Raw genomic sequence first — 22,552 nt, forward strand, 5'->3', positions numbered from 1 at the left:
TGTTAGATGATTATCTTTGAGATAATTATCCGATTTGCCATTATCGGTTATGTTTGTATGCTAGGATGCTATGTGAAACATGCCAGTAGTAGTAGAGGTGAAATAGTCCCTAGTTACCGGTTGAAAGATACTGAAGGGGAGGATAGTTCTCGGTTACCGGTTGAAAGATACCGAAGGGGGAGGTTAGCTGCCGATTACCGGTCGAATGATACCGAAGGGGATGGTAGCTCCCGGTTACCGGTTGAAAGATACCAAAGGGGAGCTGGCTCCCAATTATGCCAGATAATTACCGGTTGAAAGATACCGAGGAATAGGCATTATGAGGTATGTGGTATGATGAGGAAACTCACTAAGCTTTGTGCTTACGATTTTTAGTTTTCTTTCAGGTACCTCTTCAGCGATGGCGAACGAGCCGACACGGTAGAAGCGCATCAAACACATGCTGGATTTCCGCATTATTAGATTCTTGGGATTGTACTATGATATTATTATTATTATTATCACCATGATTATTTTTTATGACATGGTTGAGACCCGGGGTCTATGGATTTTATGTAGTGAAACAACTCGATGATGTTTTTCTATAGAATGTTTTATGAAACGTTATATCAAAAATGAAAGTTTTGGCCTTGAAAATTGGGATGCTACAAGTTAGCATTGAAATTTGTGTATGTTTTATGTGCTATTTAGGATCGTTCCATGCGAATGGTATCCTAGTTAAGGTGTTGTTCGATTCAGGGGCTACCCGATCATTTGCCTCTCTTGCCCTTAGCAAGATGTTTCCTGAGTCCTCGGGCAGGTTGGATTTCCCTCTAGAGGTCGATATTGTCGATAACCGATCAGTACGAGCATCAGAGGTTTTTAGAGATTGTGTTCTGAGGCTGTATAGGGAGCGCTACCTGGTAGACTTGGTTTTTCATTCTGTTGCGTGAGAACAAGGTCATCATAGGCATGGACTAGTTGAGCCCTAATGAGGCAGTAATTGACTGCGCACAACAGTTGGTACGGGTCAGGACTCCATGCGGGGGAGAGCTGGTGATTCAGGGTGAGAGGCCACAACATGGACCAAATTTATGCTGAGCAGTGAGTGTAGGCGCTACCTTCAGCATGGTTGTGCATGGTATCTTGCCTATATTATGGATAGCCAGGAGGCGGGTAAGGCAATAGTGAGTGATGTAACAGTGGTACGAGAGTACCTGGATGTATTCACAGAGGAGCTGCTTGTGATACCCCCGAAGAGATAGGTAGAGTTCGGAATTGACATAGTCCCTGGTGCTGCTTTGGTAACCAAGGCACCATATTGGTTGGCCCCTCCTGAGATGCAGGAGTTGTCTACACAGTTGAAGGAGCTGTTAGACAAGGGATTCATTAGGCCGAGCAGTTCACCCTGAGGAGTCCCGATCATGTTTCTGAAGAAGAAGGACGGGTCGCATCGGATGTGTATAGATTACCGGGAGCTGAACAAGGTAACAGTGAAGAACCGTTACCCACTCCCAATGATTGATGACCTCTTCCACCAGCTACAGGGGTGTCTTGGTTTTCCAAGATAGATTTACATTTAGGCTACCATCAGATGAGGGTCAGAGACGATGTACAGAAGACTACGTTTTGGACTTGCTATGGCCACTACGAGTTCGTGGTGATGCCCTTTAGGTTCACCAATGCTCCTGCCGTGTTCATGGACCTCATGAACTGTGTTTGCAGACCGATGTTGGATCGATCTATGATAGTTTTCATTGATGACATCTTGGTTTATTCCAAGACGCATGAGTGGCATGCGGGGCACTTGCGGGAGGTTTTGGATACCCTAAGGAGGCATAGCTTCTACGCCAAGTTCTCCAAGTGCAAGTTCTGGTTGCGCGAGGTGTAGTTTCTTGGGCACCTTGTCAACCAGAACAATATTCAAGTCGACCCGACCAAAGTAGAGGTCATGATGAGATGGGAGGTTTTGAGGTCTGCATCTGAGATTCGAAGTTTCCTGGGATTGGCAGGTTATTACCGGAGATTCATTTAGGATTTCTCCAAGATAGCCATACCCTTGACCCGGTTGACGAAGAAAGACGTGATGTTTCGTTGGGGGCCTAAGCAACAGGCAACGTTCGAGACATTGAGACAAAGACTATGTGAGGCACCAATCCTCGCCCTGCCAAAGGGCATGGAGGATTTTGTAGTATACTACGATGCTTCCATCTCGGGGTTGGGCGTGGTATTAATGCAGATAGGGAATGTTATTGCCTATGCTTCGAGGCAGTTGAAGCCTCACGACGTAAACTACTCGACGCACAATCTAGAGTTGGGGGCGGTTGTATTCGCCCTCAAGATTTGGCGACACTACCTCTATGGGGTCCGATGTATCATTTGTTGGATTAGTGTCTAAGTCCATAACTATATTTGGTATGTACTTGACCTGGTTGAGCATGGTCCTTTTGAGTTGCCTTCACCAAAGCAACTTTATAGGATGATTTATAAAGAAAGAGGATATTATGGTTTATTAATATATTATAAGAATAGTATATTAAAGGAGAAATCATATTGATTAATTAATGTTAGTTAAATAATTAATTAAGAATTAATTATTATGACTATAAGAGATTAATTAATTAAAGGGGACTGGAATTGCAATTATAAGATAATTGGTTTTGGGCTGTGAATCCATAAAGATATAGGCATGGACAAATTTAGGGTGAAGTCCATCTTGAATTCGTCTAAGGGGGGCTTATTCTGGAAGGTTCTTTTGATTGCTTAAGGCCTAAGCTATCCAATTAAGGTTTTGACTGAAACCCTAATAACACAAGTATATAAGGACCCCTAGAGCTAAAAAATCGGCCACCTAATCCCTTGGAAGCTTGGAGCCGAATTCTAGCCTCTCATCCTCTCTCCTAAACATCATCCTCTTGCCTTGGTGTTTGTAAGCCACTAGAGGCATCGCATTTGAGTTACTTGGTTCTCGTAAGCTTTGTATATTCAAGTTTCATACTACAATCAAGAGGTAATATTTTAATTGGTTATTTATATAGATCTCTAGTTTTGTAGTATGCTAGGTTAGGGTATTCAAGTCTTGGATGAATTGCATGTACAATAGAGAAACCTAGATCCAAGCTTTAGGGTTTTTGCATGTGCACATAGGAATGCTCTTTTATGTAAAACCCATCAATGGTATCAGAGCCTTTATTGGTTTCTATTGTATTTGATGCCATGTCTGTTCATCTTGCTTAAAAAATCATTTTTTGGGTCCTTTGCCTGCCTGATTTGACGAGTCAGCCCAACTCGGCGAGTCAAGACAGTGGCTTGGTGAGTTCAGGAGTCAGACAGAGGGAATTTTGGGTTTTTATGCCTATTTTGCTATGGGATAATTACCAAAATGTTTTTAATTGATAAAATATGAATTTTATTGATATTGTGTGATTATCCTTGCCAAAAGAAAAGGCGATTTCAAACTAATTGAATAATTATTTCCTTATATAATAAAATTTGATTATTTGAATTATTTGATCAATTATCTTGCATAAAATTGGATTAGGTCAAAATTAGATAATCACCAAGATTAATTGTTAATTGTTTACTTGAATTTTGATCTAGATAGTTTTGATATGTTTCAAAACTTGCTCTCAAGTTTTGGAATTTAAATTTTGAATTAAAAGTTAATTTTTGAAATAGTTAAATTCCAAACCCTAGAATTTTACAAGTTTAAAATTCACCCCATATTATTATAATATTATAAGAATAATTATTATATATGTATAAGATAAATGCTAGTCTTACCGTTAGTAGGACTCATTCACGAACCCGATCTTAACGGGGTATAAGGTTATGGCCTATAAAATGGCCGTTTAATGGTTGTTCACTCTCACCCACCGCTTCCTTGATTGGTGGAGGGTTATTAGCCGAACGGGTAGGATAGGGAAACTAATTCCTCATTAAAAGTATACTGATTAATAAGGTAACTAAATGTTTTTATAAAATTCCTAATCTTAGTTACTTTAGGAAAAAAAATGTGAATTTGATGCAATTCCATGGAATTACACTTTGTACCCTTTCGAAGACGTTAGTGGAGTGTGTGTGGTTAACCGGCTCACTAATTTGGCTCTAAGCATAGGTGGCAAAGGGTTACTTGTTGTTTGTCATAGATCAATGGAGCGTGTATGGCTAACTGGCACATTGATTACGTGATTGTAACATCGAGGGCACCAAGTACATTCACATGGTTATTCACACCTTGTTTGTGATCCTTGGTATCCCAGTCACAAACTTGAAGGGCATATCGAGATTTAAACATGCCATTGAAAAGTTCAATGAATCTCAAAAGATCTAGGAGTTTTCAATACATTTAAAACTTAATCATTTCTGTTTTTCATGGTGGAAATTAGTGAATCGTCATTCACTTACATTCAACTTATTTGTTGTTTAGATTACGACTCCCCTCTTCTAAATTGCAAAAAATGTTGTTGGATCCTAGCCCTAATTTCTCATTTGGGTTTTTAATTAATTGGGGATTCTTATCTAATCAACTTTGTCACTTTTCCTTTTCAGATGTCGAACTCGAACAACAACAACGCTTCAGGCTCAACCTCATATGGCTCGTTCTCACTCGTGAACTTGTGTGGGAGGGTAATCTTCGATGGGACCAATTTTAATGATTGGATCCACAACATCCGAATGGTTACCTGCTACGAGGACAAGGAGCATGTCCTCGATAAAGAGCTGAAGGAGGCGAATGTTAACACTGCTACTCCTGAGGATATTGCTACCTTCGAGGCCCACAAGCGAGATGCTACAAAAGTCCATTGCATCATGCTCGCAACAATGACTGTAGAACTCTAGAAGTCATATGAGGACTACTATATGTATGAGATGCACCAGGATTTGCTGGACCGGTACCACTAAAGTGCCAGGCAGGAGAGGTATGAGATCATCACTTCGATGATCACGACCAAGATAAGGGACGGAGAGTCTGTCACTACTCATCTGCAGAAGATGCAGAGGTATGTCAACCACCTGCTAAAGTTAAATGTTAACTTAGATGAAAAGCTGGAAATTGATATCATTCTTCATTCGCTGCCACCCTGCTTCAACTAGTTTCGCATGACCTACCACATGAACAAAGAGGAGGTCAGATTGTGCAAGCTTCAAGGCTTGTTGAGGACTGATGTGAGCAACCTCAGGGATAAATCAGTTGCATTAACTCCCGCTATAGTTGCCCCCGTCTTGGCTATTAGGTAAGGGAAGGGTAATAAGAGGAAGGCTCCTTCCAAGAGCCACTATAAGGGAAAGTCCCATGATGACATCTCTTCTAGTGGAACCAAGGCTGGCCCCGCTGCACCTACCTCTAACCCAAAGGATGCAGATTGCTACTACTGCCATGAGAAGGGGCATTGGAAATGAAACTGCCCAAAGTATCTGCAAGATATCAAGGATGGGTAGATCAAGCCGTCCTTCGTAGGTATTTATACTATTCAATCTAATGATTCATCACATGCTATTTATTGAGTTCTTGATACAGGGTGTTGTTTTCATATTTGTTCTGATTTGCAGGGCGTAAGAAGAAATAGAGATGTGGAGCATGGGAAGATAAACTTGATCATGGGGAACAAAAGATCGTCGCCTTTCACCAAGATTGGAGTTTACTCTTTAGTGCTTAGTAATGGAATAGGACTAGATTTGAATAATTGTTTCTATTCACCTGAAATAGCAAGAAACATTATTTCTTTTCATGGTTTGTATAGACAAGGATTTAGATATTCATTTGATATTGAAAAGGGTTCTATTAATGCTTATCTTAATGGTGTTTTCTATTTTAAAGCATTGCCTTGTAATGGAATATATGAAACTATGATGGTTGTAGACAACTTAGGAGATGATGTGTTACATATCGATTCTTCCAATAGTTTGGACAAATCATGCTTGTGGCATTGTCGTCTTGGACATGTCAACAAGAAACGCATAGCCCAACTCTAAAAGGATGGAGTGTTGGAGTCATCGACCTTAGGGACGATGACGTATGCGAGTCTTGTTTGCTTGGAAAGATGACCAAGTCACCCTTGACTGGTACTTGTGAAAGGGGTGAGGATTTATTGGATCTCATAAACACCGATGTGTGTGGGCCCTTTAGATCCTCCACAAGGGATATGATCCGCTTCTATTTGACTTTCACCGAAGATTATAGCAGATATGGGTATATCTACTTAATCAAGCATAAATCAGAAACCTTTGAAAAGTTCAAAGAGTTTAAGCAGGAAGTGGAGAATCAGTTGGGCAGGAAAATCAAGATGCTTCGATCTGATCAAGGAGGAGAGTACCTAAGTCTTGAATTCCACGACTACCTCAAGGAATGCGGAATCGTATCACAATTGATGCCAACTAGGACATCGTAATTGAATGGTGTAGCTGAGAGGTGTAATCAAACCTTGCTAGACATCGTTCGTTCCATGATGAGTCGTGCTTCGCTACCTATCTCATTCTGTGGTATGCCTTAGAGACTTCCGCCCATATCCTTAACTTAGTCCCCACAAAGAAGGTTGCCAAAACACCTCACGAGATGTGGTTATGGAAAGCTCCCTCGTTGTCACATATCAAGGTTTGGGGTTGCGAGGCTTTCGTAAGATAAGAGACTCACGACAAGCTCGAACCTCGTAGTGAGTGGTGTATTTTCATCGGCTATCCGCAGAAGTCCTTTGGATATCTCTTCTATAGACCGGGTGACACTGTTGTCTTCGTTGCGAGGAGAGGGGTTTTATGAGAGCGAGAACTCATAAGCCAAGGGGACAGTGGGAGGCAAATCGATCTTGAAGAGCTTCAAGAATCGAACGATGAAGGAACCTCTAACACTGGCGCTCAACTTGAGGAGGAAACTCATGTTGAACCAATTGACAATTCCTTACCTCTTAGACATTCCAGTAGAGTTAGTGTTCAACCTGTGTTATACGGTTTTCATATAACAAGTGAGGGTGATACGTTTATTAGTGATACTACACTAATAAATTTGGATGAACCTAATAGCTACAAGGAAGCCATGACAGGCCTGGAGTCTGCAAAATGGAAAGAGGCTATGGACAGCGAGATTCAATCCTTGTATGACAACCAAGTCTGGAATTTGGTTGGCAATGTGCCAGGTCGTAAGGCGGTCGGGTGCAAGTGGATCATCAAGAAGAAGATCGACATGGATAGGAAGGTGCACAATTATAAGGCGCGATTGGTTGCGAAGGGCTTTAATCAAACTCCTAAAGTTGACTATGATGAGATCTTCTCACCAGTTGCGAAGATAAAGTCTATTAGGGTGATGCTAGCCATAGCTGCGTTTCATGAATATGAAATATGGCAGATGGATGTCAAAACCACTTTCCCTAATGGAAAGTTGGCTAAGGATGTTTACATGAGTCAGTCATAGGGTTTTGTCAATGCGATGCATCCTAATAGAGTGTGTAAGCTTGAGAAATATATTTATGGATTGAAACAAGCGTCTTGCAGATGGAATCTTTATTTCGACAAGAAAGTCAAAGAGTTTGGCTTCCTGCGAAGCGAGGATGAATCATGTGTATATGTCAAAGCCAGTGGGAGTATAGTTAGCTTCCTCGTTTTGTATGTCGATGACATACTACTCATAGGAAACAACATTCCAACCCTACAGGAAGTCAAGTCCTGGCTTGGGAAGTGTTTCGCTATGAAGGACCTTGAAGAGGCTGCTTATATTTTAGGAATAAGGATAGTGAGAAACAGGAGTAAAAGATTAATAGGACTTAGTCAGAAAACTTACTTGGACAAGGTACTAAAACATTTTAGTATGGAGAATTCCAAGAAAGGAGAGTTGCCAATCTAAAGTAATGCCAAGTTGAGTAAGACTCAAAGCCCGAGTACTGAAGTCGAAATAGCAGAGATGATCCGAGTACCTTACACTTCTGCAATTGGCTCGATCATGTATGTTATGACTTGCACTCGTTCATAGCGAAACACTTCCCAAGCCAGGACTTGACTTCCTGCAGGTTTGGCATATCGTTTCCTATGAGTAGTATGCCATTGACATACAAAACAAGGAAGCTAACTATACTCCCACTGGCTTTGACATATACACATGATTTATCCTCGCTTCGCAGGAAGCCAAACTCTTTGACTTTCTCGTCAAAACAAAGATATCATCAGGAAGCCAAACTCGTGTACCTGTCTACTGGTTCCCTGAGAATACAAGTTATTTTGAAAGAGAATGTAAACATTTGAGTTGGTGAGTTCATAAGAGTTTTAGTGTCAAGGGTTTGCATTTATTTCATGAAAATGTTTGTATTTGCCTAGTGAAAATGTTTGTATACTTCCCAAAAAATCCTATATTTCTTCTTAAATGGAAAATAGTCTTCTACTCAAGACTAAATTGTTATTATGTTACGTTCTCTTGAAAATAGTGTAAAATGTATGTTTGTACTTGAAATAGTATAAAATGTATGTTTTCCATATTTGTAAACCATCTTTACTAGAAAAAAGTATGCATTTCTCATGTGAGAAATCATTGTAAGAATGTAATGGAAAATGAAGATTTATAGTAGTATTGAGTAAAATAAAATACTGATGCATTAACTACCTTTTAACTAAACTGGTTAATTAAGGTTAAAATGTGATTAAGGTTATAACCATGCTTGATTGACTAGTGTAAAACACGACGTTCTTTAGGCGTCGAAAAAGATATGATATTTGTCACTCGTAGACCTGCCGGTCCCAACTGTAGCTATCAACCAAGGTGCGGGATTGTCAGTCCCGTATAGATCTATACACAAAATCACGCTCTCCCTCTAGGAGACCCTGGTTATAAAATGTGACATAGCAAGAATATTGCTATGCCATGAAATAGTATCATCACATTTTAGTTATATTGTTCTTGTTATAATATGTAAGTTCCTTTTTGTTCTTGTAAATGGATAGAATACTTTGTAATGAATAGTTATAGTATGTATGTATTGACTCTTGTTTGTTTCTCTGTTCTAGAAAATAGTATGTGTTGATCCTCTAAACTATACATATTATAGTTTACTAGTGTGTTTTTGTTTGAACTGCAACTGATTTGGAGAAAAGACTCAATTTCTCAACATATGCAAATGAGTTAAGTATGTTCTTTGAAAATGGGGTTTAATATTCATGTATATATTTAGCAAGTATAACTATGATTTAGCCGATAGTTGGACTAGTGATCCTACCCTAAGCCCACAACCAAACAAGGACCAGGAGTTACAGTATTAGCAATAGTCCTAAGTCTGTTAAAGCATACTTATACATAAATATATAAATGAATATGATTTTGATATAAACAAAATTCTAAATATAGTTTAAAAGAGTTTTCTTAAATGATTTTGACAGCATTTAAGCATAAGAAATCCTTTTGTTTGTTTTCACATGTAAATGTTTAACATGATTAAATTATGTTCTACTTGTATCCCCCCCCCCCCCCCCCCCAAAAGCATTTAAAAAGGTAAATATTAGGGGTATGAACTCACCTAATTTGAGTGATTCGTTTGTGAGTTCGATATAAGATGATTGTTTCCACAAGTTAGCTTCCGGGACAAAACCAAGTCCTAAATAGCAATTCACGCGATATATTGGCATGAAATTAGTGAATATAACCTCAAAGGTGTTAAGGAAAAAACCTAGGATGTAAGACTTACTTATAAAAGAAGTGTTAGAAGCAAGATCGAGTGATTGCTTTGAGTTCTCGGCTGGGCTTTGGTGTTTATGGTCGTAAACGGTTCACGACCATTTGAAGAGTCAAGTGTTTTCGGATGTAACTCAAGTGTGTGTTCTTAGTGAAACCAAAGAGATTCAAGGGTTTACGGCTGTAAATCCAGAAATGAAGGGTGATTAGTCAATAAAAAGAAGAACAGTAGATGTTCTTATTAAGATCCGAAGGTGAATCAAATGATCCTTGGTTGATACTTGAGAGAAAACTATGGGTTTTCGGCTGAAGATCTTGAGAGAAAAAGCTTGAGTTTATAGCTAGAAGGGAAGAAGTGAGGATTATTTCAGTCAAACATATATATATATATATATATATATATATATATATATATATTGAAGAGATTTGGAATCAAGTTTGAATGTAATTCTAGTATTAATTGAGTAAAGTATTTAAACGATGAACACGAGAGTAAATAGAATCTTTGTTCAACTCATATTATGCCTTTCAGTTTACAGAATACAATGACTAAACTGTAAAACTGTGTGTAAAGTTTTCCTCAGATCACTAGTACATACCCCTATTTATAGGAGAACAAAAGCATAACAAAAATACTAAGGACTAAACATTAAGTCTTGACTTTACAATCCCTTAGTAAAATAACTATATATACAAAGATCCATACATACGAAGACATAAGATTCTTTGTAACAACCAAACTGACTCTTCGACTATTACAACATTTTAGCCCTAACAATCTCCCCCTTTGGAATCAAGGTCGAAGTCTTCAAGAAGTCAGTGCTTGAACGACATACATCAGTACTCTTCGGATCTCCATATACCAAGAGATAACCTTCTTTATCTCTTTCTTATCTCCTTCTGAGTTTTTCTTGCAGTGGTTCATACGAACAATTAAGTTCGTATATTGAGAGTTGCTGTATCTTTCCACTTCACAAATTTGGAACAAAAATCTTTTAGCTCTTCCAGCTTTATCTTTCCCAGCAAAAACTATCCCCAATGTTTTTAAGAAAATTTCACCATCTTCATACTTGTTCAGCTCATTTTGCTTCTTTGTTGTTGCCATTGGTGCAGTTATATCGAATCATTTGACTATAGCAAGTTCCACATCTGTTTGAGCCAAGCACTCGAAGTAATTTTCCAAGTATATTTTTATGTGCTTGCACCCAAGGCTAAATACATCAGGCTCAGTATCTTGAAGAATTGAAAACGATTTGTCTTTAAGCATCAAGGCGACATTGATGAGATAATATTCATCAAAGGAAAATCTGCCACCGTAAATTCTTGAATTTTTCCACTTGCTCTTGCAACAATGTATTTGATGTTTTCAAACTTCCCTTCGAAATGACATCTCTTTTGATGGATATCACCTTTCGTATCTTCTCCAAAAACCAAATCTCTTCCTAAGCCTTTCCCAACACCACATGAAAGCGAATTTTCATCTTCTTTCCCTCTTCTGTTTCCAGTGACTTTGTTTCGGCTTTAAACTGTGGGATAACAAACATCATATCATTGATTGGAAAATCAAGTTGATAAAAATCAGTGTTTTTCACCACGTAGCTTTTCTTAGGAATCTTCTCAAACGAATACATATGATCAAACATCACCCTGGATTCAATGGTTTTGTAATTATATACTTTTGACGGATCACCCTTATCAACTTTCGAACCATCCAGATCCCTTTGTCTCATTATGCTCTGTAGCTGTCTCATTCTTTTTACTTTAGCTGCAACCTCCGCTTTCTTTTCTTCTTTGGACTTTTCAATAACAATCCCTTCGCCCTTATCCTTTATATTTGACAAATCAACTTTTTCTGAAGAAGATACACCTGTTTGCTTTCCAATTACGACTCCCTTTGAGATGGGTTTTGGAATTGGAACTGTTGTGATCACAGTTGAAGTAACTAGACCGGCATAAACAACAGTTGCCTTTGCCACCACCTTCGAAGGATATACCTTACCAACTACCTTCGCTTCTTCTATGGTTGTCTTCATCCCTTCGCAGGTTTTCACTTGTTCCCCAGCCTTTGTTTGTTCTATCTTTTCTCCCCCTTGCACCCCTGTGAAAGCAGGTGGGGCATCTAATACAGTTGGTAAAAGGTTGGAAATGTGAAATAGTGGAACAAGATTCTTGTTTAAAATGGCTTCAAAGTGAGAAAACTTCTAAGAAATAAATTCTTGTGAAATTATCGGAGAGATAGACTTCGAAGATGAGTCCTTTAATTCCTTCAACAAGCCTACCAACTCTCCAAAGTTTTGTTCCTCTTTGGCAGAAAGAGTTGTCAGTGTTGGATTCATCTGTTCGTAAAGTTTGACATATCTGGTGACTGCATCACAGATGATATCAATTTTCTAATTAGCCGAAGCATAATCCTGTTGTACGATTTGAACTTCCTTTTGCATATCTTCTCGAAGTTCTCTGATTTGAAGGTTAACATCCTCCTGTACCTTTTTGACTTCTTGTACGAAGAGCACATGGCACTTCTTCGTAACCATCTTCAAGTCTTTCAACTCTCGTACAAAATCAGCCCTCTGAGAATTAATTCGATTCTCAGTAGAAATATCATGTTGATCAACTTTTTCAAGGACTACTTTCTGAATCTCTAATTAAACCAGAAACCTTCGAAATTACTCGTCCTTCCATCAATTTCATTAAAGAATCAACCTCCAAACTTGTAACCCCAACACTACCCACATCTGCTTGTGATTGCAAGATTGAATTTAATTTTGAATTCAGAATCTTGAATTGCTTCATCGTCATCAGCATGTGGTCTGGAAAATCTTCTTCGGAATTATCAAAGTGAAGAGCTTCGAACGTTCCTCCAAAGCCTTCATTATCAGTTCCAGCATCAGTAGCCATAGTTTTATCAACCGGTGAAGATGGGTTCGGTGGATCAGTAGATTGAGTAGAAAAAATTGTAGTGAACGGTTGATCCATAATAGATTGAAAAGTTGGAGAATCAGTAGTTGATGTAACCTGGGGTAAAGAGACAACATGATCGTGTTCAACAGTTTTCGAATCAGCAGCCTTCGAAAGAGTAACAGGCGGACTGGTCATTGCTTCTTCTTGAATTTTGACTTCAGGTGTTTCAGGAACTTGCTCTTCTTCCTCAGTCCTTTGATTCTTCTTAATAAACTTTGCAAGATCCTCAGCCCTTCGCTTTTTCGACGATGGAGAAACAGGGGCTGGAATTTCCCAGACCATAATACCCTGATGTGTTATTTGAGTTTTCTTAATAATCTGAGATGAAGATTTTCGCTTGAATTTGAGTCGGAAAAAAACCCCCGTCTTAGATGGAATAGTCTCTTTCTCCTGAGACGCTTCGATAGTTGGTGTATCAGCAACAGTCAACGAAATAGGTGAAATAATCTGTTGAGAAACTTCTTCGACTGTAGCTGGTTTGACCGTAGGCGATTTCTTCTTCTTCTTATCCTTCACTATTCTTTCCGAAGACCCAACGTCTGTCTTCTTTGTTTTCTTTGATTTCTTTTTCTCCGCTTCGTATAAAATACCACTAACAACGGTTGTGTCAATTGATTGAAGATATGACACCAACACGTTATTTGTTGGATTCACCTTTTTGAGCATCGCATCCGGAATACGAGCAATAGATGTAAAGATGACAGGATCATCAACCACCTCCTTCAGACTGCCATACATATGAAAAACAGCTTTTTCTTCATATTCAGGAACTTTAAACCTCTCCTTTGTATAAACATATTGAAGAATAAGACTCCAATATCTGGCACACGAAATCCCCTGCCTGACATTGGTCTTCGAAATGCTTGTCAAGAACTCTGTCCATAGCTGTTCAAAGTAATCAACTTGCAGATCATAATAAAGCCCAACCACCATTGCGTAGACTTCCATTCTCCCTTTGTCGAGACCCACTATTCTTCCGGTAAGACAACGAAGAAAAATACCAAATAAGAAATTCCATACCTTAGGTAAACCGGATTTCTTAAAATCCCTAATGCGCGTCAATGGAGGTTGATGACCCATTTCATTGAACATGAACACAACTTGTAGATAGGTGACTTCCACATATGGACCAGTGTTCGGAATCCCCAAAATCTTGCAGAATAACCTCTTGGACACCCGAATGCGTGTTTCATTCACCATTGTAAATTCCACACTTCCAGTCTCTTTGTTGTACGATGCTGTTGATCCGGCCTTAGACAACCAGGACATCGGAACCGCAAAAGAATCAAACATGGCTTTTGATAGAACAGAATTATGTAAAGCAACCACCAACATCTTGAGTTCATCCGGATACTTGGATAAATCAGACTCCACTTGATAATTTGAACCCTGTATCTTCAATATTGGAACATAAATAACTTCTTCAGTTGTTGATGATGATGTAATTGAATCTTGCATGAGAGTCGCCATAGTTGAGTGTGAAGAAGATGATTTTTGAAGAAGATGAATGTTGAAGAAGATGAATTTCAGAGAGAATTTGTAAGAGAATATTTGATCGCATAAAGTGTTATGGACCCCTGAATTCCCTTTTTATATGTAACCCTAGAATTTTGAATTTCAAGCGGGATGCATTAAATGCTTGCTGACATGGCACCTTGAAATACAGACCTCACTCATCAAAAAGTAACAATCGTAACTGTCAGCACGCCTAAAACTCGTATCGTATTCCATACGTCACCAAAAGACAAGACTGTTTTGTTTTTCCCAAGAAAAGTGTAACCGTCGGAACCCTTCGGAAGGAATAGAGGTAAGGCTCTTTCACTTTTGGGTTAAAAAGCGAAGTCATATGCCAAAGTTTCGAAATCATCAGTCTGAGTTGGTAATACTCAAACCTCAAGGATTTCGTGTGTGCTGTGTTCCAAAAATTTAGATAAGAAACAAATGTAAATTTTTTTTTGGAAAATGTTGATGTCAAAAATTTGATTTGACACAAAAACAGTTAAATCCCGGGCAAAGATTTCTTCGAAAATTATCAAGAGAGATAATCAACTGCTTGCTTGGTTTCCTGTGAATTACAATCGACAACTTGTAGAGAAGTTTCGAAGGGTTTCTTTTATAAGACTAATGGGTGGCTTCGAAAATTTCGTTACATATCAGCCTTAACATAAGGTGATTAATTGTAACCGAAATTATTTGTGTGACCAGTGTAGTCAGTGACAAATTGGTTTAGAATGATATTCAACGTAACAAGTATTTTCGAAATATACTCACACGGAAATCATATTCATGAAAAAAAAATATTATGCTGGATCTTGTTGGGAACAAACATCGTAAGTTTCGAATGTTTGATCAAGACCACTAAAAAAATGAATACAATTTGGAGTATAAAAGGTACTGAAAAAAAATGTTTTGTAAGTTCTGGAACAAAGTTCCCCGTCAATTCCTTAAGGTTTATGATGTTTGGGTTTCACTTCCATCACAGACTCATGATGTTATATCATAAACACAGACTTGTGATTTGTCTAGGTTTTGATTGGTTTGATCAAATACCTCAAGGACAAATCTCTTCAAAAATTTGGATTGAAAGAATTGTTTGGTATAAAAAGATTGGTTCAGAATCGAAGTGTACCTCTGTTATAATGGACAAAACAGAAAACTCTTTACTCATATGAGAAGAGTAAGGTAGCTCTGTTGTCTAATGCGAATACAAGCCTTGTTGGGAAGAAATTTTCATGAGATAATTTCATCAAGGCTTTCCTTTCTCACACATTGAGTCATATGAGGCTTGAGTCAACATGCAGCAGTATGCTTCTAGGGACATCCTAACAAGTTTTAAAAAAAAATTTAATACCTTCCCGTAGAAACACATAAGCATGACCTCTTTGCATTAAGCCATGTACTAAATTCTCAACACACAATATTTACAGAACAAAGAAAAAAATATTTTTGTGATTTTTGAATTTTTCAAAATTAAAAAACATAACCAAATAAAATCTTTTTGGATTTTTAATTTTTCAAAAACAAAAATGAATAAACAGAAAATCTTTTTGTATTTTTGTTTTTTCAAAAATTAAAACTACAAAATGAATCGTAAACCTAACCTTAGTTGTTATGATCGCAAATGCGAAAAGATGTGGATGCGAAGCCATGCGAAGATTTGACTTAGAACAATGAACTCTGAATAAGAATATCTTCAAAGAACAAAACAAACGAACGTGAAGCATTCGAACAGTTGACTTTGAACAGTAGTCTGAATACAAACTTCAACAAGGAACAAAACATACGAATGCGAACCATTCGAAGCGTTGACCATGAACAGTATCCTCTGAATGCTGAGCACTTTGTAAGCAAACTTTCCTTCAGTTCACCAAATCATTATGACCCATCACTCTTCGCTTTTGTCATATGAAATTGAATTTCCATTAAGCATTCCCAATCCTTCTAGAATACGAAGAAATGATTTTTCATCCAATGCCTTTGTGAAAATATCTTCCAACTGTTCCGTTGTTTTCACAAAATGAACTTCAATATTTCCTTCTTCCACATGATCTTTTATGAAATGATATCTGAGATCAATGTGCTTAGTCTTCGAATGCTACACAGTATTATGACAAATTCTTATTGCACTTTGTGAATCACAATATAAAGGAATCTTTTTCATATTTATAGCATAATCACGTAATAGACTTTGAATCCAAATAATTTGTGATGTACACGCAGCTGCAGCAACATATTCAGCCTCAGCTGTAGAGATCGAAACACATGTTTGCTTCTTCGATTACCAACTGACCAATTTTCCATCTAGTAATTGACACCCACCAGTTGTGCTTTTTCGATCAAGACTGCATCCTCCCAGATCCGCATCTAAATAAGCTTGTATAAAGAACACTGTTTTCGAAGGATACCACAAACCTAACGAAGTGGCGCCTTTCAAATATCGAAAAATATTCTTCACCACTGTTAGATGTGGTTCACGTGGATTCGATTGATACTTTTCACAATTACAAACAGAAAACATAATATCAGGTCGATTGGCAGTTAGGTACAATAATGAACCTATCATGCTTCTATACAGAGTGATATCAACCGCAGATTTGTCTAACGAAGGAGTTAACTTTATGCCCGTTGCCATTGGTACTCGTAACCTTGTGCTATTCGTCATTCCAAATTTTTCTAGCATATTCTTCGTATATTTCTCCTGATTAATGAAGATGCCTTCTTTGCTTTGACGAATATTCAAACCCAAAAAATTATTAATTTTGCCCATCATACTCATTTCGAATTTGCTTTTCATCAAGTCTTCGAATTCTTTAGATAAAGCAGGGTCAGTAGAGCCAAAAATTATATCATCAACATAAATTTGAACAAGCATCAGGTTACTCCCAACTTTCTTTCGAAATAAAGTGGGATCAACTGATCCTTGTTTAAATTTAGATTGTTTCAAAAATGATGTTAATGTTGCATACCATGCTCTTGGTGCTTGTTTCAACCCATACACAGCTTTATCTAAAATATAAACATGATCAGGATGTTCGTTATTTATAAAACCCGGTGGTTGTTCAACATAAACTGTTTCTTCAAGTTCACCGTTTAGGAATGCACATTTTACATCCATTTGATAAACATCGAAATCTTTATGAGCTGCATAAGCCAGAAAAATACGAACAGCCTCGAGTCTTGCGACAGGGGCAAATGTTTCTTCATAATCAATTCCTTCTTGTTGAGAATATCCTTTAACAACAAGTCTGGCCTTATTTCGAATAATGTTTCCATCTTTGTCGGTTTTGTTTTTAAAAATTCATTTAAGTCCAACAATTGAAACATCAACAGGTTTAGGAATTAATCTCCAAACCTTGTTTCTTTCGAATTCAGACAATTCAGCTTGCATAGCAACAACCCAATCAGAGTGTTCCATTGCAACCTTAACAGTCTTTGGTTCGATTTTAGAAGTAAAAACATTAAACATGCATAGCTCTTGGTGAGTATTCAGTACCTCATTTCTTGCATGAAGTTGAGCCCTTGTCAATACCCCCGCTTGTGGATCTCCAAGAATTTGTTCTTTTGGATGGTTTCTTGTCCATTTATCCAATGGTGGATAACCAGGATCAAAGTCCAAAGGTGCATCTTCGAACATAGCATCGGTTTCTGATCCATTTATTGAACATGCATCCTCAGCATCATCAAAATGCTCCCCTTCTAGTATTGGATCCTTCTCAAGTATTGGCTCCCCCTCGAGTATTTGCTCCTCTTCGTGTATTGGCTCCTCTTCAATTATTGACTCCCCCTCAACTTCAATATTGATAGACATATTATCTGCTCCCCCTCCACTGGACCATCAAATATTTCATTTGGGATTAGATTCGAAAGCGAGATTGATTCAATTGTTGATTATCTGGTGCATTTCTCTCTGCATCAATTACGTGATCTGAAATACCAAAAATCGATTCATAATTAGCATCATCCATTTCTATTGGTTCGTTCTCATTTGAAGAGTTTTGCAAAATAGGATAATTTGCAAATTGATGATCAGTCTTTTTAATATAATAATCATCAAATGTCAAATTGAATGTTTCTTCCACTTTGCGAGTTCGCTTATTTAACACTCTATAAGCTACAGAGTTGTGTGAATATCCCAAGAAAATTCCTTCATCGGCTTTTGTTTGAAACTTCGAAAGATTATCCTTAAGATTCATTATGAAGCACCTGCACCCAAAAACATGGAAAAATTTGACATTAGGTTTTCTATTATTGATGATTTCATAAGGAGTAACATTAAACCGTCTATGAATGAATGATCGATTTTGAGTAAAGCAAGCAGTTGAAACAGCTTCAGCCCAAAGATATTGAGGTAAATTCGAATATGTCAACATTGTTCTTGCAGCTTCACATAATGATCGATTTCTTCGTTCAACTACACCATTTTTTTGCGGTGTGTATGGAGATGAAAAATTATGCGAAATACCTTTCTCCACCATAAATGAATCTAAAACACGATTTTTGAATTCAGTTCCATGATCACTTTTAATTTTTCGAACTGGTTTCTTCAACGAAATTTCCATTTTCTTGATAAAATCAATCATTATTTGTGAGACTTCGGATTTTAACCTGAGAAAATAAACCCACGTAAATCTTGAAAAATCATCCATAATAACTAGAATGTACCTTTTCTTATTAAGAGTAGCAACTATTGAAGGACCACATAAATCAATATGCAAAAGTTCTAAGGGTTCAACAATCTTCGAATCTATTGTGATTGGATGACCTTGTTTGTGTTGTTTTCCTACTTCGCAAGTTGCACACAAACTGTCATTATCATATTTAAGAATGGGTAAACCTCTTACCATATCTTGTACGACAAGTTTGTTGATGTTTCGAAAATTGAGATGTGATAGCCTCCTGTGCCATAACCAGCTTGTATCGGCAGCAGCCTTCGAAAGTAGACACACATCAGGTTTGCCGACAATTGGAATGATATCCAATGTAAACATATCACCTTTCTGTTTTGACTTGAGTAAAACTTCGTTTGTCTCAATATTTGAAATGACACTTCCTTCTTCATTAAAAATAACTTGATTGCCAGTGCCCACAACAAGTTGTGAAACACTTATCAAGTTATGTTGTAAGCCTTCTACAAATGCAACTCGATTTACAGTGAATTTTCCATTCGTTATCTTTCTATAACCCTTGACTTTGCATTTATGGTTATTTCCAAACTTAACCACTCCACCATTCTCTAAGCTTTGAAAATCACGCAAGTTTTCCTTCTTCCCAGTCATGTGACGTGAGCAACCGCTATCAATATACCATTTGTTATCATATTGCTCGCCACAAAGTACCTGCGATTATTGAAAAAATTTAGGTACCCAAGACTTGTTGGGTCCATTTATATTAGGTGTCTTTTTCAATTGTAAAGTACAACCATTAACCCAATCACAAACTCTAGTTTTGAGACTGTCAACAAATTTAACATCTTCATTCAAAGGGTCAGATATATGAGTTTTTATTGTTTTCAAATTTTCACTGATTGTACCCTTCGCATTTTGAGTTTGTGATATGACAATTTTCGCTTTGGTGACCGGTTTCCAAACTTTAACTGAAATATTTGATTCCTTGGATGATAAACTGCCATTCATTGAAGGATTTGCATACTTTTCGTATGCCTCATGTATCTGTTCTTTCGAAAACTTACTTGATTGATATATTTTTCCTTTTCCTTCCAACCAATGATCAATATGTCTTTTAGTTGTTATACCCTTCGCATTTGAGGCTTTGTCAGCTTGTTTCTTCGGAAGATTATAACAATTTGCTGAAATTGGAACATAATCCACTTTTGGTTTTGATAGACATGACTCATGATAAGACGTATTTATTTGTGATTTTGAAATTTGTTTTTCAACCTTTTTCTGAAAACTTTTTCTTGGAAGTGTTGTTTTTGTTTGATTATTTGAAAACGAAGCATTTTTCTTTTCAAAAACTTGACTCTTTGATTTTCCTCTAAAAACTTTTTCTTCTTTTGAAAAATTTATTGATTTCTTATTTAATGACTCAATGGTTTGCCAAAAAATTGTTGTTCTTGCTTGTCTTTTTGAAATGTTATTTTCTTTTGATAATTTTTCAACTTGATCTTTAAGCTCCTTTGAATTCAATTTTATTGCTTTGTTAACCACTTTAATCACTGGTTTAACACCTTTGTTCTTTGGTAACTCATTTTCAGTTGTGTTAGCTATATTCTTTTCAACTTTCAACTTTTCAATCCATATTCGTTTTGGTTTTTGACGTTGAAATGTATATGAATTCTTTGTTAGATTGTTTTCAATCGTGCTTTGATTTGAAAAGAAACCTTCATCAGAAGTTTTCTAATTGTCCTCCTCTACCAACTTTTTGAATTCAGGCTTTATATTTTCAACATTGCCTGTTGTTACGAAGACTTGGTTTGGGAACACAATATCATCAGTGCATTTGAAGATTGGATAAACCATAGTATTTGATTCAAGATAATGAGCACCTTTTTCACTAAGAATTTTCTCAAACTCTTGTGAATCCATATAAACCTGATCAACAACCACTTGAGGAATCTCAACTTCTTTCAAACTTTCATTTGTCTTCGAATTTTTGTTTTCTTCCTCATTATCACTATCATCTGTTTGACTATCATGTATTTCCACAAAATCCATATCACAAACTTTCGAAGTTAAGAGTTGATCAGTGTCAATTTTTACCAATAATTCTTCACATTTTTCTTTCCCTTTAAAAGAAGTTGCAACATTTATTACAGACAATTAAGAACAATCTACATCCTCTAAATCACTAATTTCACTAATATTATCAGAATTATCTTCAATATCAGCTAAATTAGATTGAAAAGTAGATGTAGAATTCTCAGTCTTTTTCGAAATTCGAATTTGTTCAGATTTAGTTAAGGTCTCATTCACAATTTTTACTAAATCATCAGCATCAAGATAATCTTCGACTTTTGTAATTCCATATCTATACCTATCATCTAGAACTTTGTTAAAATCAGCTATTTCTTTTTCACAATCATATGAAATACTATCTACCTTAGCTCTGTCATAAGCTAAAAATGGTAGCAACTTTCTATGTTGTTCCTTACTAATCTCACTAGAATGATTCAATTCAGTTAATTTTTCATAGAGTCTTTTTGCAGAATTACAAAAAATATTACGCTGTGCTAATAACAAATTTATCTCTTTAGCTAAACTCTCCCTATCTGCCATAATATTTGAAACTTGCAATTCTAGATAATCAATCCTAGTGACTTTTGAATCTAACTTCTTTCTTGTCTCTAGTAATTGATCATTTAACTTTTTCACTTCATTGCTAGCAGACACGACAAGTGAATCAAAGTAAGTAACCGTTTCATCAAAAGATACTAATTCAGAATTATATGCAGAAACTGGAATATTAAAAGATTCAAGAATGTTACGTACCTTCGTTGTCATAGGCGACCTATCAGTAGACTTCGATACGAAGCACTGCCCACGCACTTCATAAGTCTGCTCTTCATCTGAATCCTCTCCAACCTTTGCAAACATGGGTCCATGTGATGGATTCTTCATCTCTTCATCGTCAGAGCCTGAAGACCATATTTAATATGTACCATTTGATTCATTTTCTCCATGAGCCACCAGAGACAGATTCTTTGCTTTTGACCTAACTTCCTCCAACTTCTCAGTATAATAAGCTTCATCCTTTGTTTTTTTTCTTCCTTCTTTCTTAACAAACAATCTAATGCCAAGTGATTAGCACCATTGCAATAGTGGAAATTAATACTAGTGTCACCCTTTAATTTCTTTTCCATTTTCTCCTCTTTGCTCTTCGAATTCTTCTTTTCTTCCTTCACCTTTTCATCCATTCTACTTTTGTTCTCATAATTTCCCTTCGAATCTGATGACTTGTTCTTTGTATTAAAAGGTTTCTTAAAAAATTTATTTACTCGATTGTTTGAGTAAAATGCAATAACCTCATCATCAGAATTCATCAGAAAACCTTCTTCTTCATCAGACTTCGATTTTTCACTTTCTTTTTCTGAAACCTTCGAAATTAGTGCCAATGGACCACCAAGACTTGCCATAGCTTCCTCAGCTATTTCATTAACCTCATTTTCATGAGATTTCAATTGATTGTATAAGTCATTTAAAGTCTAAGTGTCAAAACTCTACTGATTTTTCACCATCATACTTACACTTCTCCATTCCTTTCGAAGTCCCATTACAAATATCAAGTTGAACTCCATTGATGACCTTGTGATACCATAACAATTACAACGGTAGATTAACTCGTTGAACCGATCATAGTAAACTTCAATGGATTCAGTCTCCTTCTGTTTGAAATCTTTGAGTTCAACTAAACATTGTTTCACAAAAGTGATCTTCGTCTTTTCACTGCCTTGAAATTTGTCTTTGAGATTGTTCCTGATTTCTTTAGCTGTTGTGCAAGTCCTGACAT

Source organism: Lactuca sativa, chromosome 9, assembly GCF_002870075.4.
Source record: "Lactuca sativa cultivar Salinas chromosome 9, Lsat_Salinas_v11, whole genome shotgun sequence".
Lineage (NCBI taxonomy): Eukaryota > Viridiplantae > Streptophyta > Magnoliopsida > Asterales > Asteraceae > Lactuca > Lactuca sativa.